The sequence below is a fragment of the Rattus rattus genome, chromosome 5, assembly GCF_011064425.1.
Source record: "Rattus rattus isolate New Zealand chromosome 5, Rrattus_CSIRO_v1, whole genome shotgun sequence".
Taxonomy (NCBI): Eukaryota; Metazoa; Chordata; class Mammalia; order Rodentia; family Muridae; genus Rattus; species Rattus rattus.
The window spans coordinates 134,491,066-134,504,420 of record NC_046158.1 but is presented as its reverse complement, the minus strand read 5'-3'; the positions used below and the strand labels follow the sequence as shown (position 1 = coordinate 134,504,420).

The following is a 13,355-nucleotide window of genomic DNA, read 5'->3' as shown; positions in this document are numbered from 1 at the left end:
AGCATCCGTGCACTAAAACATACATCCCCACCCACCCCAACACATACACACAAATAAATAAATATAATAAAAAAAGAAAGGGTTGGGGATTTGGCTCAGTGGTAGAGCACTTGCCTAGCAAAAGCGCAAGGCCCTGGGTTTGGTCCCCAGCTCCAAAAAAAAAAAAAAAAGAATTTTGCTGGGTAGTGGTGGCACATGCCTTTAATTCCAGCACTCAGAGGCAGCAACAGGCAGATCTCTATATATTCAAGGCCAGCCTGATCTATAAAGTGAGTTACAGGACAGCCAGGGCTACACAGTAAAACCCTGTCTCAAAAAAACAAAACAACAACCAACCAAGTTTTCTTCCATAAAATGTGAAACCCAAATAAAACAGTATTGATTTTCTCAGAAAGCAAGTTTATTGTGGGGCTCAATGATGGTTTAGTGAATAAAACAACTTACTGTGCACAATCATGAGAAACTGAGTTCAAACCCAAGCACCCATAGAAAAAGCCAAAAGTGACCACGCCCAGATCTCCAGTGCCATATAGAGCAGAGGCAAGAGGACTGCCAGGGCTTGGCGGTGGCCGGCCTGACTCTAAATCTCTGAGGAGTCTGTCAGGGGCTTGTGCAGAGTGACAGGACACCTGACTCCTCTTCCATTCTAGGCACACACATGTGCACACTCACCACACACACACATGTGCACACTCACCATACACATACAAGACAAAATACCAGAGAGCAAGCAAGCCACTGTTGGCCTTTCTGTGGGGACTAAGCTCAACATGCTGCTGCTACTATAAATAGTATGGTGTGGAAATGCTTCTCTTTTCTGGGATAGAAAACGATGTCTAAACATTAGGGTGAAGTTTCTAGACGTAGAGAGAAGTGGCAAGTTTCTTATTAGCAGATACTGCTTTCTCTTCTTTCTTTCACTTCCTTTCATCTCTTGAGAAGGGTCTCATGTAGACACAAGGGGCTCAAACTTACTATATAACTAAAAATGACCATGAATTTCTGATCCTCCTGAGTGCTGGGATCACTCTGTCATGCTGTGGGCCAAACTGAAGGCTATGTGAATGCTGGGGGGTCCTCTACCCACATCTCATATTTTTTAATACAGCCCAGGCTGTATTTGTCAAAAAATAACAAACCCCACTAACATTTCTATGCCTTGTCTCCTTCAAGTCTTTATGCCAAAGTTTAAGACAGAAGACAACATGCCCCCCACCCTCTATTTTTTTGTTTGTTTGTTTGTTTTTAAAAACAGAGACTCTTTATGTAGACCAGGCATAACAGGCTGGCCTCAAACTCAAACTTAGTCCCCGAGTGCTGGGACTAAGGCTGGCTCTAGCTTCTCACTTGTAAAACAGTGAATATTAGAAAATCTTATGTTACTGATATCAGTCCTATAGGGTGATGTCAACAAGGTCCTAAGGAAGTAGTGACTCAGCACATGAAAGACAAGGTGGAATCAGAGAGTGATCAGAAAGACATTGGAATGTCATAGGCAAACCTTCAGTAGGCAGGCGTGAGGTGGGCATCCTTGAAATTCTAGCATTTGGGAGGCTAAAGGTCATCCTTACGTACATAGTGACCTCAAGGCCAATCAGTGTTAGCTACCCTATCCTTTTTTTTTGGAGGTGGGTGATAGAAAACTCTAACAGATTTAAGTCAACTGCAGAAGATTACAGAAGACAAAAAAATACAACACAAGTCTCCCAGGTATCTTTCTTAAAAGAAATGTTTTGTGAGCTGGGGTAAGATAGATACTTTAAGGAACATTTTAAGATAGTTGAAAACAGGAAGTCTTTCCCAGTACTGGAATACTTTATTTTTTGCTGGTAAGTTAGACCATCATTGAAGGAATGGAAGCTAATTTGCTTCTTTATTGCAGATAACACCTTCTTTTTTTCCCTTTTTAAAATCTACATATTTTCATCTTTATGCCTTGTACCAATCTGAGATTTCTTTGCGCTCTAATTGCCTCTTCTCCCTCTTACCACTTCCTTCACAAATCACACCATTATCTACTTCCTTTTTCTCCGTATCTATCAAAAAGAACATATTTAAGCAAGCATTTGATTACAGCTAGTGGGACTCCTTTAAGAAGCCAACCAAGCCTTGTTCTGTCTTAAACATTTAGAGAGAGATTAGTTAACACAAACACAAACTAAATCGAAAGGTCACACAATGAGAGAAGAGTAAGCATTAATGTTCATGCTTGAGTGTGCTAAAAGAGACAGTGATGATGTGATTGACAACTAATTGTCTCAAGGTTGTGGTTAGACACTAATCTTCAGGGACCAATGCTTTCTTTTTCCTTTTTCCTCTGGTGTTTGTGTCTTTTTGAAACAAGATCTCAGATAGTCCAGGCTGTGTAAACAAGGATAGCCTTGTACTCCTGATCCTTCTGCTTTGGCTGTCCTAGAATTTACTATGTAGACTAGCCTTGAACTCACAAAGATCTGCCAGCCTCTGCCTCCCAGTGCTGGCATTAAAGGCATGTGCCATGATGCCATCCTTTCTTTTAAAAAAAATATCATCGTGTACGCATATATGTGAGCATAGGTCCATATGGTAATCAGAGGATAACAGCTGGGAGTCGGTTCTCCTTCCACATGGGTTGTAGGGATCTAACTTGGGTCATCAGGCTTGCTCAACAAGGCTTGCTCAACCTTTTTTTTTTTTGCTGCTTCACTGGGGTGCGCGCGCGCGCGCGCGTGTGTGTGTGTGTGTGTGTGTGTGTGTGTGCACCTGTGTGCTCATTCGTGCATATGATATGTACTTTGTGTACATGAATATAGATGGCAGTATTAACAGATGTAGCCTTTAAGCCTGAGGGTTATTTTATTAGAATTTAAAAGAAAAACCCCAGAAAAGGCAAGCTGCAAATCCCAGCTGTCAAGAGAAGGAAACTGACAAAGAGGAAGAGAAAAAAACATGCCATTTAAATTAGCATGTTCAGCAATGGAGGTTAGCATGAGGTGGACAAGCAGCAGCACTGCTTATAGTGAGGAGGGGGTTAGACTTCATAGAAAAAAAGAGCAAGAAAGGCCAGACTATCAGGGAAAGCATGATCTGGAAAAGGCAGGACTCAGAGACAAGGGCACATTTAACCCAGCTACATGGCTGTGGCTCCATAAGCAACTGCTCAGGTCTTTCTTTCCTCCGTCTAACGCCTTTCTATTTTGATACAGGGTCTCTCACTAATCCTAAAGCTCACTGGTTCTTCTAGGCTGACCAATGGCTTCAGAGATTTGCTGGTCTCTGCCCACACTCCCCACTGTAGGAGGCACAGGTACACCAGCACCACTGCCTGGCTTCGTAGGTGGGCTCTGCAGAGCAGACTCGTGCTTGTGCGGCAGGTCCTCTACCAACCAAGCCATTTCCACAGCCCAAATTTTACTCTTAGTTCACTTCAAGTACCTTATTATTACTGCACTCTGAAGGGGCTAAAGGGAGAGAAAGCCTCACCAGGTAACCCACACTAACCTCAAATTCACAAGCTTCCTACTTCAGTCTTCCAAGAGCTGAGGTTATAGTTATTCCTCTTTTAATTCTTAAGTTTGTATCATTTGACCAACATCTTCCTCTCAGTAACATCCTCCTCTCCATTTTTTTTTTTTTTTTTTTGGAGCTGGGGACCGAACCCAGGGCCTTGCGCTTGCTAGGCAAGCGCTCTACCACTGAGCTAAATCCCCAACCCCCCTCCTCTCCATTTTTAAGAGTGACATTTCTACATTCTCTATGTAAGTTAGATCATTTATTTGTTTGTTCATTAAGTTACCTGACAAAATGTCTTTCAGGTTCATCTATGCTGCCCCGAATGGACAGCTTTCCTTCTTTTTTAAGGCTGAGTAGTACTTCCTGTTATGCATATACATTATATTCTATGTGTGTGTATGTATAAAATAGTTTATAGTTACCCATTTGTCTATCAACAGACATGTCTGTTTCTATTAACATGGCTATTAAAAATAATTCTGCAACAAACCTATGGCAGTGCAGGCATTTCTCAGAGGTAATTACTGTAATTCCTTTGGGCAAATACCACAAAATTCTCTCTTCAGCTTCCTTACCTAATATTTCACTTTCACCTGAACTACTTCATTTTATACTTTATACATTTTCACATATACCTTAATCTTTCTCTACACTCTCTCTCTCTCTCTTTTTTAAGGAGACAGGGTCTCACTATGTTGCACTGGCTGACCTAGAGCTTCCTATGTAAACCAGGCTAGCCTCAAACTCACGGAGATCTGCTTGCCTCTGCCTCTGCCTACTGAGTAAAGGCATGTGCTACCGTCCCCAGCTCTACTCTTTCTTGACCTCTTCAAGTGAATCTATCTTATAATGTTTTCCTTATAATAGTACCAATTTATCCTATCTTAGATCTAGATATCTTCGGCTATGAATTAATTTTCTTTCTTTCCTTTTTTTTTAGCCCAGACAGGGTCTCGTGTGTCCCTGGATGGCCTCAAATTCACTGTTGTCAAAGGTGACCTTGAACTGCTGACCGTCCCGGGATCACAGGATCATTCCACTACACCCAACTACTTCAGTGCTAGGGTTGCACTTTAGAGCATCATGAACATCAGGCAAGCAACTGAACTATATCCCTGGCCCCTGATTACCAATTCTGAAGACTTAATGTACATTGTTTTATTTGGTACTCACAATAATCCCAGGGAGGTAGAAGAGAAAAATTATGTCTATAAAGAGGATAGATAACCTGAGGCCAGGAGGACTAAGAAAGTTGCCAAAAGCTACAGAATCTCAGTGCAAAATCAAACCAGAGCCCACATCTTTTCTTCCTATTTTCTGTACTGTACTATGATGCCTTTTTATTAATTTTCCACTTTTTCCCTCCCCCGAGGCAGGGTTTCTCTGTGTAGCCCTGGCCATCTTGGAACTCCCTCTGTAAACCAGGCTGGACTCAAATTCAGAGATCCACCTGCCTCTGCATCCTGAGTGCTTAAATCAAAGGCATGCATCACCACTGCCCAGTAATTCCTCTGCTTCTTAACCATCATGCACATATATCTGGCCATGTTTAAGGAGGTAAACGTAACACCACACACATGGAAAAGCAACTGATGTAAGCACTAACACTCTCCCACAGAGCTCTCCGTAGGAGTTAGATGAGCAGGACGTGCCCTCTACTCCATACTGCCCCCAAATGTCTCTCACAGGAAAGTCACCACACCTGAAGTTCTCAATGGTTGAGTCACTTCTGAGGGTTAAGGCGTTGTTTCCAGAAGGCCACTGTGAAATGCATGTTACCTGAAAGAGAAGAAGGGTCCATTAATAAAGTACTCTGGTTAAACAGAGAGATAGGGGATGATCTTGGGAATCTCACAAAACAGGTTCTTTATTTCCCCCAGCATAAAGCCTTCAAAAAAAAAAAAATCCACAGGAAAGATTTTTCTTATAAAGCATGGATAAGATAAGGCAGCAGCAACTTCTGAGGAAATGACTTGTACACAGTAAGGGATATTAATAATATCCACTTGCATAGGATGGATATTTGCAAAGTCAGGATGGACATATACACACATATTCTCCTATAAAGGCCACTGTGAAGTCGACTCCCACAAGTCAGACACTCCTAGGGACAGCATCTGAGTATTACTAGATTTTTTTTTTTTTTTTTTTTTGTTTTTTTTTTTGGTGCTGGGGACCGAACTCAGGGCCTTGCGCTTCCTAGGCAAGCGCTCTACCACTGAGCTAAATCCCCAACCCCGTATTACTAGATTTTAAAAGCTGCAAAAGAGCTGGCAACTGCTTTCCAACAACACTGACTATCTGACTGGAGGACAGGCCCCGGACAGCTTCTGATTAGTGTTGTTATTCGTGAGAATAGCTGCAACCTAGTATTTTCAGATGAGGGCAAACCTCTAACATGGAAGGCTACAATTCTATTCTGTGAGTCCCTTGCTGATCTATATCGACCCCAAACCAGTATCATTTACAGTACAAAAATTTGCATGTCTTTACTGAATGCTTATTATGAACCCATAATTTGACTAGGCACTATAAGTACAGGAAGAAAGAACAAGCTATAATACTTTGCCTCAGTTCTTACTATGGAGTCAATCCCCAAGCGATGAGAGGTAAGGCACAAGGAAGGAAAAAGAACCTGAAGACCGTCAGTTTCCTATTACTACCAACTCCATTTCCTGAGCTAAAAGGAGTAAGCTAACCTCACATCTAGGCTAAAATTCTTCATTAAACTCTTATTTAAACAATAAATAAGCATAGGGTAGAAGTTGTTTTTGTTTTCTCATCTGACACAGATGCTCTTAGCAGCATACATTCACCATGGTAATCTGAAGAATTAGCAGAGTTGTAACACTTGGTTGTAGTCTAACTCTGACTCTTAACTAGTTATGGTAAAATACTATTTTTTTTCTTCTCCTTTTCCTTCCTTCTCGTTTTGAAATAAGGTCTCATTGTGGCTGGCATGGAACTAGTTGTAGAAGCCAGGCAGATGGATCTCTGTGAGTTCAAAACCAGTCTGGTCTATATACTGAGACACTGTCTTCAAAAACAAAAACAGAAGCTAAGAGATGGGCCAATATAAGAATAGTATGTAAGGTATATATGTGTATATGCAGCATGTGCATACACACTACCAGATAACTGTTTACTAGAGATATCACAACAATCATAACATACTTCTCCAGAGAACTAACACAATCAGAATCAACTTTTGGGTGTGGGGCAGGGTCCTCACATTGAAGCAGGCTGGCCTGGAGTTCACTGTGTAGTCCAGGCTGACAATCCTTCTGACTCAGACTCCTGAGTGCTGGGATTAAAGGCATGAGCCACGATGACCAGAATCCTCCCTAATAGTACTTACAGAAGCTATTTCCAATCAAAGCTGGCCTACAACCTAAAACACATTTGCCACTTTAATATAATCTCTTCCAAATGTAAAGCTCAAGTACCAAGTTTCTGTGACTAGAAAACAACTGACCAAACATGGATCGATGTGCTGATAATAATCAATTATAGTCCAAAACTCATTCTCTTCCAAATTGCATCTCACCTGATTCTAATTTCTCAAAGACACTAATGAACATATTCTAAAAGCAAAAGAAGCCCTCAATCAGACTAGCCCTAAAACAATCCCCATCCAAAACCATAGCAACATTATTACATCAGCAAAATGAGACACTAACCTCTTAAGGAAGCCCCTCCGAGGCCAGCCTGTCACCTACCAGAGAAACTTCTGCCACAGTTACTCTGGCCCTTTCACTTTTATCATCAGAGCCATCTTTTTAAAATAAACACCAACTTACACCATTTCCTTTCCCCAAAACCTTGATCTCTCACAACATAAAATTCAAGAGAGCACCATACGCAGACCTTTTCTAGTGCAGGCTCCTTTTACCTTTCTGGTTCTGAGTCCCATAACCCTCTCCTCCACTGCTTTCTGTGCACTGAACCCCTTTTCTCCCACATCCCTCCTAAACCACACACGCTTCAACGCCTTGAGGCGTTTCCTTCGGCACTACCTTCCCTTTCTTCACCTGTCACATTCCTACTCATCCTCCAGAACAGCGGCTCCTGACGCTGCGACCCTTTAATACAGTGCTTCATGTAGTAGGGACCCCAACCATAAAATTATTTTTGCTGCTTCTGCATAATTATAATTTTGCTACTGTTATGAATACAATGTAAATATTTTTAGAGCTAGACATTTGCCAAAGGGGTCAAAACCCACAGTTTGAGAATCACTACTCTAGAACTTCAGGTCCATAGACAAAATCTTTTTTGAGCCAGGGCCCACTATGTAGCTCTGATGGGCTGGAACTCACTATGTTGCCTCTCATTGACAGGTCTTGCCACTCCCCTCATCAATTCCCACACCGACCACTTCCACTCTCTCTCCTATCTCAAAGCTTTCTGTGCCATCCTTGTTATAACCATACTATTATTTGCCTCAGTGTTCCCAAAACCATCCCCACTACCTATAGCACATTTGTAAATAAAGTGAGAAAAGCCAATCCAGATCCACTAATCAATCTCAAAAATGAGACCTGAGAACGTCTACTTTTTAAAAAGGGTCTCAAGCAGCCCAGGCTGGCCTCACCTCCCAATACTGCTGAGAGTTAAATAAACTCTGGCCCTTGTCTATGGTAAACAAGTGCTCTACCAACTGGGCTGCAAACTCTACTTTCAACGATCTCCTGGTCCAGCAAAATAGCTCAACAGAAAGCCACTTGCTACACAAGTCCGATGACCTGAGTTTGAACCCTGGAACCCACAGGAAAGAGGAAACACTCTTGAAGGTTATCCTCAGACTTCCAACTCAAGTCACAGTGTGCGCACGCATACATATACACACACAAATAAACAAATCTAAAAATTTCTCCTGAGCCCATTCTGATGGTATGTACCTATAATCCCAGCACAAGGGAGGGAGAGGCAAGAAAACAGAATGTTTGATGCCAGTCTAAGTTTACTACAAACAGTATGTTCTAGTCCAGTCAGAGATACATAGCAAATCATGTCTCAAAACAAAAACAAAAAACTCAAAAGCTCTTGTAATTGTGCTAATGGACAAATTCTGAGACCATGGATCAGTCTGTCTCTTAAGTAAAGCTGGTTTTTGTTTTGTTGTTTTGTTTTGTTTTTTTTTAAAGAATGTAGAACTTACTCTAGAATACAATAAAAAAGTATTAGGCACTTGCTTTTGGTTTCATAGTATATCCTTGTTGACACCTATTCTAAAGTCTGAATTCCTGAACTCACGCACACAAAGTACATTCAGTGTTCAAAAGAGAATTTCAATCTTTCCTAAACATGCAAAATTAAGCCTTAAGTAAACCTGTGATACACAAGGTTGAATTTCAAATGTGTCCCCCAAAAGACTTTATTTCAGATGAGAACGGAGCCCTTTGCCAATCCTGGGAGTGAACAGACACGGTCTTTACCTACTTTCATAAGATAAGGAGACAGGAGAAACACCCACTTAAGAGAACAATGATGGGGGGCTAGATTGTGTTCTGTCAACTTTGAAGAGGAAGAAAACCTCACTCTTCTCCCCCACTGCTCCCTTTAGAGAGAGTTCACTGCAGCTCTTAAAGAGGAGCAGAAAACTGAACAGGATTAGTATTCTAACACAGTCAAGAAAACAAGTGACTGGGGAACCGTGAATTTTGGGTACTTTGCAAGTTCACCTGGTCACATCTCTAATTGGGGCCCAATGTCTACTTCGGGTGCACTGACCCTTTATATATATTTTTTCTCTTTTGAAGTTGCAGCCAGGAACTAAGTCTTCTATTTAAAAGTCCTGCCCTCATCAGGCTTCCACCTTTCAAATACGCTCACCTCTACTTTTTTTCCCCCCCCAAAGAAAAGTACGCTCTCGGTAGGAAGGACTGTGACAGCTCCACGTCTGCAAAAGTCGGCGGCGCCGGTCTGGGCCGGGACCACCACGAGTGGGGACAATGGAGGGAGGAGGGAAGTACAAGACAGAAGGAGAGGCAGTCAGTGGGGAAGGTCCTCCGCGAGTGGGAGCTTGGAAAAGTCTCGGGGGAGCCTGCCAAGTGGCAGGTGGGCCCGGCCGCCGCCCCTCAAAGGGCCACGTCGCGCGGGCGGGCCGCTGCCACCGGGCCCCGCGCGTAGGCCGAGCCGCAGGAGAGGAGCCCCCGGGCGCGGCAGCGGGGCGCGGGGCTGGACCCTGCCCACGTCCGCCGCGGCTCGGCTCTCTCCCAACTTGGGGCTCGCGGGCCCACAGGCTCCGGGCGCCTAGGCCAAGCACTAGCAGTTCAGCTCGACCTGCTGACCCACCCGCCACCCGGCTCCGGCCACCAGCCCGCTCTCCGGGCGCCCCCCACGGACACCGGCTGTGGGAAGAGCAGCCCCGGCTCTAGGTCTCGACTCGAACGCAACACTCCTCTACCCTTCGCATTCTCCATGCCTTTTCATCCAAGCTCCCTCCAAGCCACAGAAATGACCCCAGTCTGCCTGCGGGTGTTTACCGGGACTCGGGGCGGCGACGACTCCTCAGTCCCTCCGCTAAGATGGCAGCCGGTCCCGAGCCCCGACTACAGCGACTAGAGCTAGTTCACACTTAGTGCGCAGGCGCGTCCTCTTAGACGCAGTCCGGACTACAAGCCCCAACAGGCCTTGCGCGCCAGCCTGCTAAATCATTTTTCCTCACCTCCAGGTGAAGTGAGTCTAGCCTTGCTCTCTACATATCCACGGCGTTTTCTTTTCTTCCTTCTTTTTCTTCTTTCCTTTCTCCTTTCCTTTCTTTCTCCCTTCCTTGTTGCCCCTTCTTCCCTGCCAGAACCTCTAAAAACTGTTACCAAACGCTAGGGTGTCTCAGAATCACTTGACCAGCTTTTAAAAACAGACTGCTGATCTCCACCACCAGTTTCTGACTCAGTAGATCTGGCATGGAGTGCGGGGTGTTGGGGGGTGTTTTACAATTTGCATTTTTAACAAGTTCTCTACTGATACTCCTGACAGCAGGAATCACAATTTAAGAAGCACTGTGCGGGTTCTATCCTTCTGGAGTTAACACTGATTGGGTTCAAATTCTCCTTTCTCCACCTTTTGACAGGGCGTTCTTAGGAGGGTGACAGCTTGACGGCGCCAACGCGGCCTGAATTCTAAAAACTGGAAAGCATACTTCCTAACGTTTACAACAAAACTGAGAAAAATGCCTGTTGTTACCTTTTCAGATGCTTACATTAAACCGCATGCAGGATTTCTTAACCCAGGCAAATCGCATCTAAGCCTATCCCCAATCTCCTTCATGGAGGTGTTTGTGAGAATTAATAGGCTGTGCAGTAGTAGTAATAGAGGCACTACTTAAGCACTTAAATAATTAGCAGACTTTGCTATTTATGTTTATCCAGTTTCCTCGTATGGAAACCATCTAGAAAGTCACTTACACTTTTTGAAATACCTTTGAAACTACCATATTATGAATTACGTGCCGAGAGATTATTAAACAATAAAGACTCTGGGTTGGAAAGATGGTTCAGTGGGTAAACGCTCTTGCCGTGCAAGCACAAGGATGCTTGAAATCTCGGCATTCATGTAAAAGCTGGCACAGACCCCTTTCCCCCAGCACTGGCGGGCAAACCTAGGAGCTCTCTAGTCGACCCACCTAGACTACACAGTAAGCTTCAGGTTCAGTTAGAAGACAGAGACAAATGGGTTCACAGTTAGCCAGGCCTAGATATCTTGAGATTTCTGGACCAATTGATGTTACATGATGAAACCCTAAGTTTGGGTTTGGTGTAAGGGGGACGGTTGATTTTTTAAGTATTTAAAAGTTCTGCACTTCCAACCAATGTTTGCGCATTAGGGATTGTGCAGTAAGGGCTCGAGATGTAACTCACTAGTAGAATACCTGCTTAGCATTGATAAGGCCCAAGATTGTATCCCCGGTATTGAGAGTGGTGTATTCTAGGAGAATCTGTGTGTGTGTGTGGGGGGGGGGTATTGTTTGTTTTGTTTTGTTTTTTTAAACATCCCAGATGACTCCTGCCACCAGGCATACTATAAGATATTTTAACAAAATACTATAAATGTATTTTATTACTCTGTACTGAAGACAGCTGACTGTAAAGGAAATTATTACTTGGCCCAAGATCACTGAGCCAGAAACCAAGGTTCCAAGCCACGTCTTCTAGCCCCAGATAGTCTTTATCTACAGTTTTTATTTATTTAGGGGACAGATTCTCACTATGTAACTCAAGCTAGCCTCAAGTTCAGGATGCTTCATTCTCAGCCTTCCCAGTCCTGAGATCACAAGCACGAACAACCACACTCGGCTTGCTACCTGTGTATTCTATTTCTATTTTATTTATTATAATTAGCGTGGAGGTCAGAGGACAACTTCCAGGGACTGGTTTTCTCCTCCCACTGTGGGATCCAGGTATCAAGCAGGGACGGAACCCAAGCAGTCGGGCTTGTAGACTGGTTGGCCAGCCCCACAATTTAAATTTTCTATGATAGTCGGTAAAACTAAGGTGTTGGGAATTAAAAGCTACTCTCCAAACGTCTCCCATGAAAGTCTTTTTTAAAAAAAATTATTGTTCTGTGGATTTGATGTAGGACTGGGATATACTTACTACACATGTGTTGTGTCCCTGAGATAGACCCAACCCGTAGAAGTTTAGAAAGTTCTAGGATGAAGCCAAGAATGGTAATTTTCCCGGTGAGGCTGATGCCCAGGCATCACGCTTTGTGACCCGCTGAGCCATATCCTGTCTTCGCTTTCTGCCAGTGTCAACGGGGGGGATTACTTCTGACCTGTGAGGCAGGAACTAGCAAGAATGTGGGCTTCAGAGAAATATGGATTTAAAAATCCAGTCCTTCTCCCAACAACTTGCTGTTACTGAAACCATGTCCAACTGCTTGCCACTGAATGCCTTTCTAGAGAAAGGAGACTGGATGAAAGGGAAACCACTTTTATTCACAGACCGACATCCTGAGGAGATGAAGCCTATTGCCGCAGAGTCTCAACTCGGGAAACTTGAGGTCACAAAGTCTGTGTGTGTGTGTGTGTGTGTGTGTGTGTGTGTGTGTGTGTGTGTGTGTGTGTGTGTGTCTGTGTGTGTCTGTGTGTCTGTGTGTCTGTGCATGTGTGTGTATGTGTGTGTGGGTGTGCATGTGTGTGTGCATGTGTGTGTGTGTGTGTGTGTGTGTGTCTGTGTGTGTGGTTCTGTGTATATGTTTGTGTATCTGTGTGGGAATCTGTGTGTTTGGGTATGTGTCTCTATGTGTTTGTTTGTTTGTGTGTATGTGTGTGTTTGTGTGTCTGGGGGTGGCGGGGAATGCCAGAGGGCAGAGGTGGATGCTAAGTGCCTTCTTTAATCACTATCTTCTGAGACAGAGTTGCCTACTAAGCCAGGAGGTCTCAATTCAGCTCAACTGGCTGGCCAGCACACCCCAGGGGTCCTCCTCTCTCCTCTTTCCAGTGCTGGGATTACAAGTGTGTACTTGTATATACATGGGTGCTGATCACCATAGCTTTATATTTGAGCAGTAAGCACTCAGTCTATTAAGCCATTTCTCCAGCCCAATGAAGGGCTTTTATAAGAAAGGAAAAAATTGGAGGGTATGCGGGTGGCAATGGGCAAACCTAGAACAAGTAACAAACATGCTACATCTCTACAAGCTAAACATCATAGCAACTTACATGTTTTGTGTTACCTGATGCCCAGAATCAAAGAACATGGAATGACTGTCCACATTCTGATGTTGTATGAAGCTCAAGGTCCTGTAAACCTGAACTAAGACGACTTAACACTTATCCCCTTAACCGCCTAAGTAGAAATTTTTCTTGAGAATCTAGAATGAGAATTTAGAATACCCAGCCAAGGGAGGGGAACGAA

General features: G+C 43.7%; 1 protein-coding gene across 1 annotated transcript in view; it reads right to left on the bottom strand.

The window, feature by feature from the left end:
* Nucleotides 1–10,076, bottom strand: part of Itch (itchy E3 ubiquitin protein ligase) — an 88,107-nt gene extending 78,031 nt beyond the window's left edge. The window contains exons 1-2 of the mRNA XM_032904513.1: nucleotides 9,981–10,076; nucleotides 5,195–5,271 (exon numbers count right to left, since the gene is read on the bottom strand). The gene's annotated coding sequence lies outside the window, so the exon portion shown is untranslated. The remainder of the gene's footprint in view (nucleotides 1–5,194; nucleotides 5,272–9,980) is intronic.
* Between the last annotated feature and the right edge of the window lie 3,279 nt (nucleotides 10,077–13,355).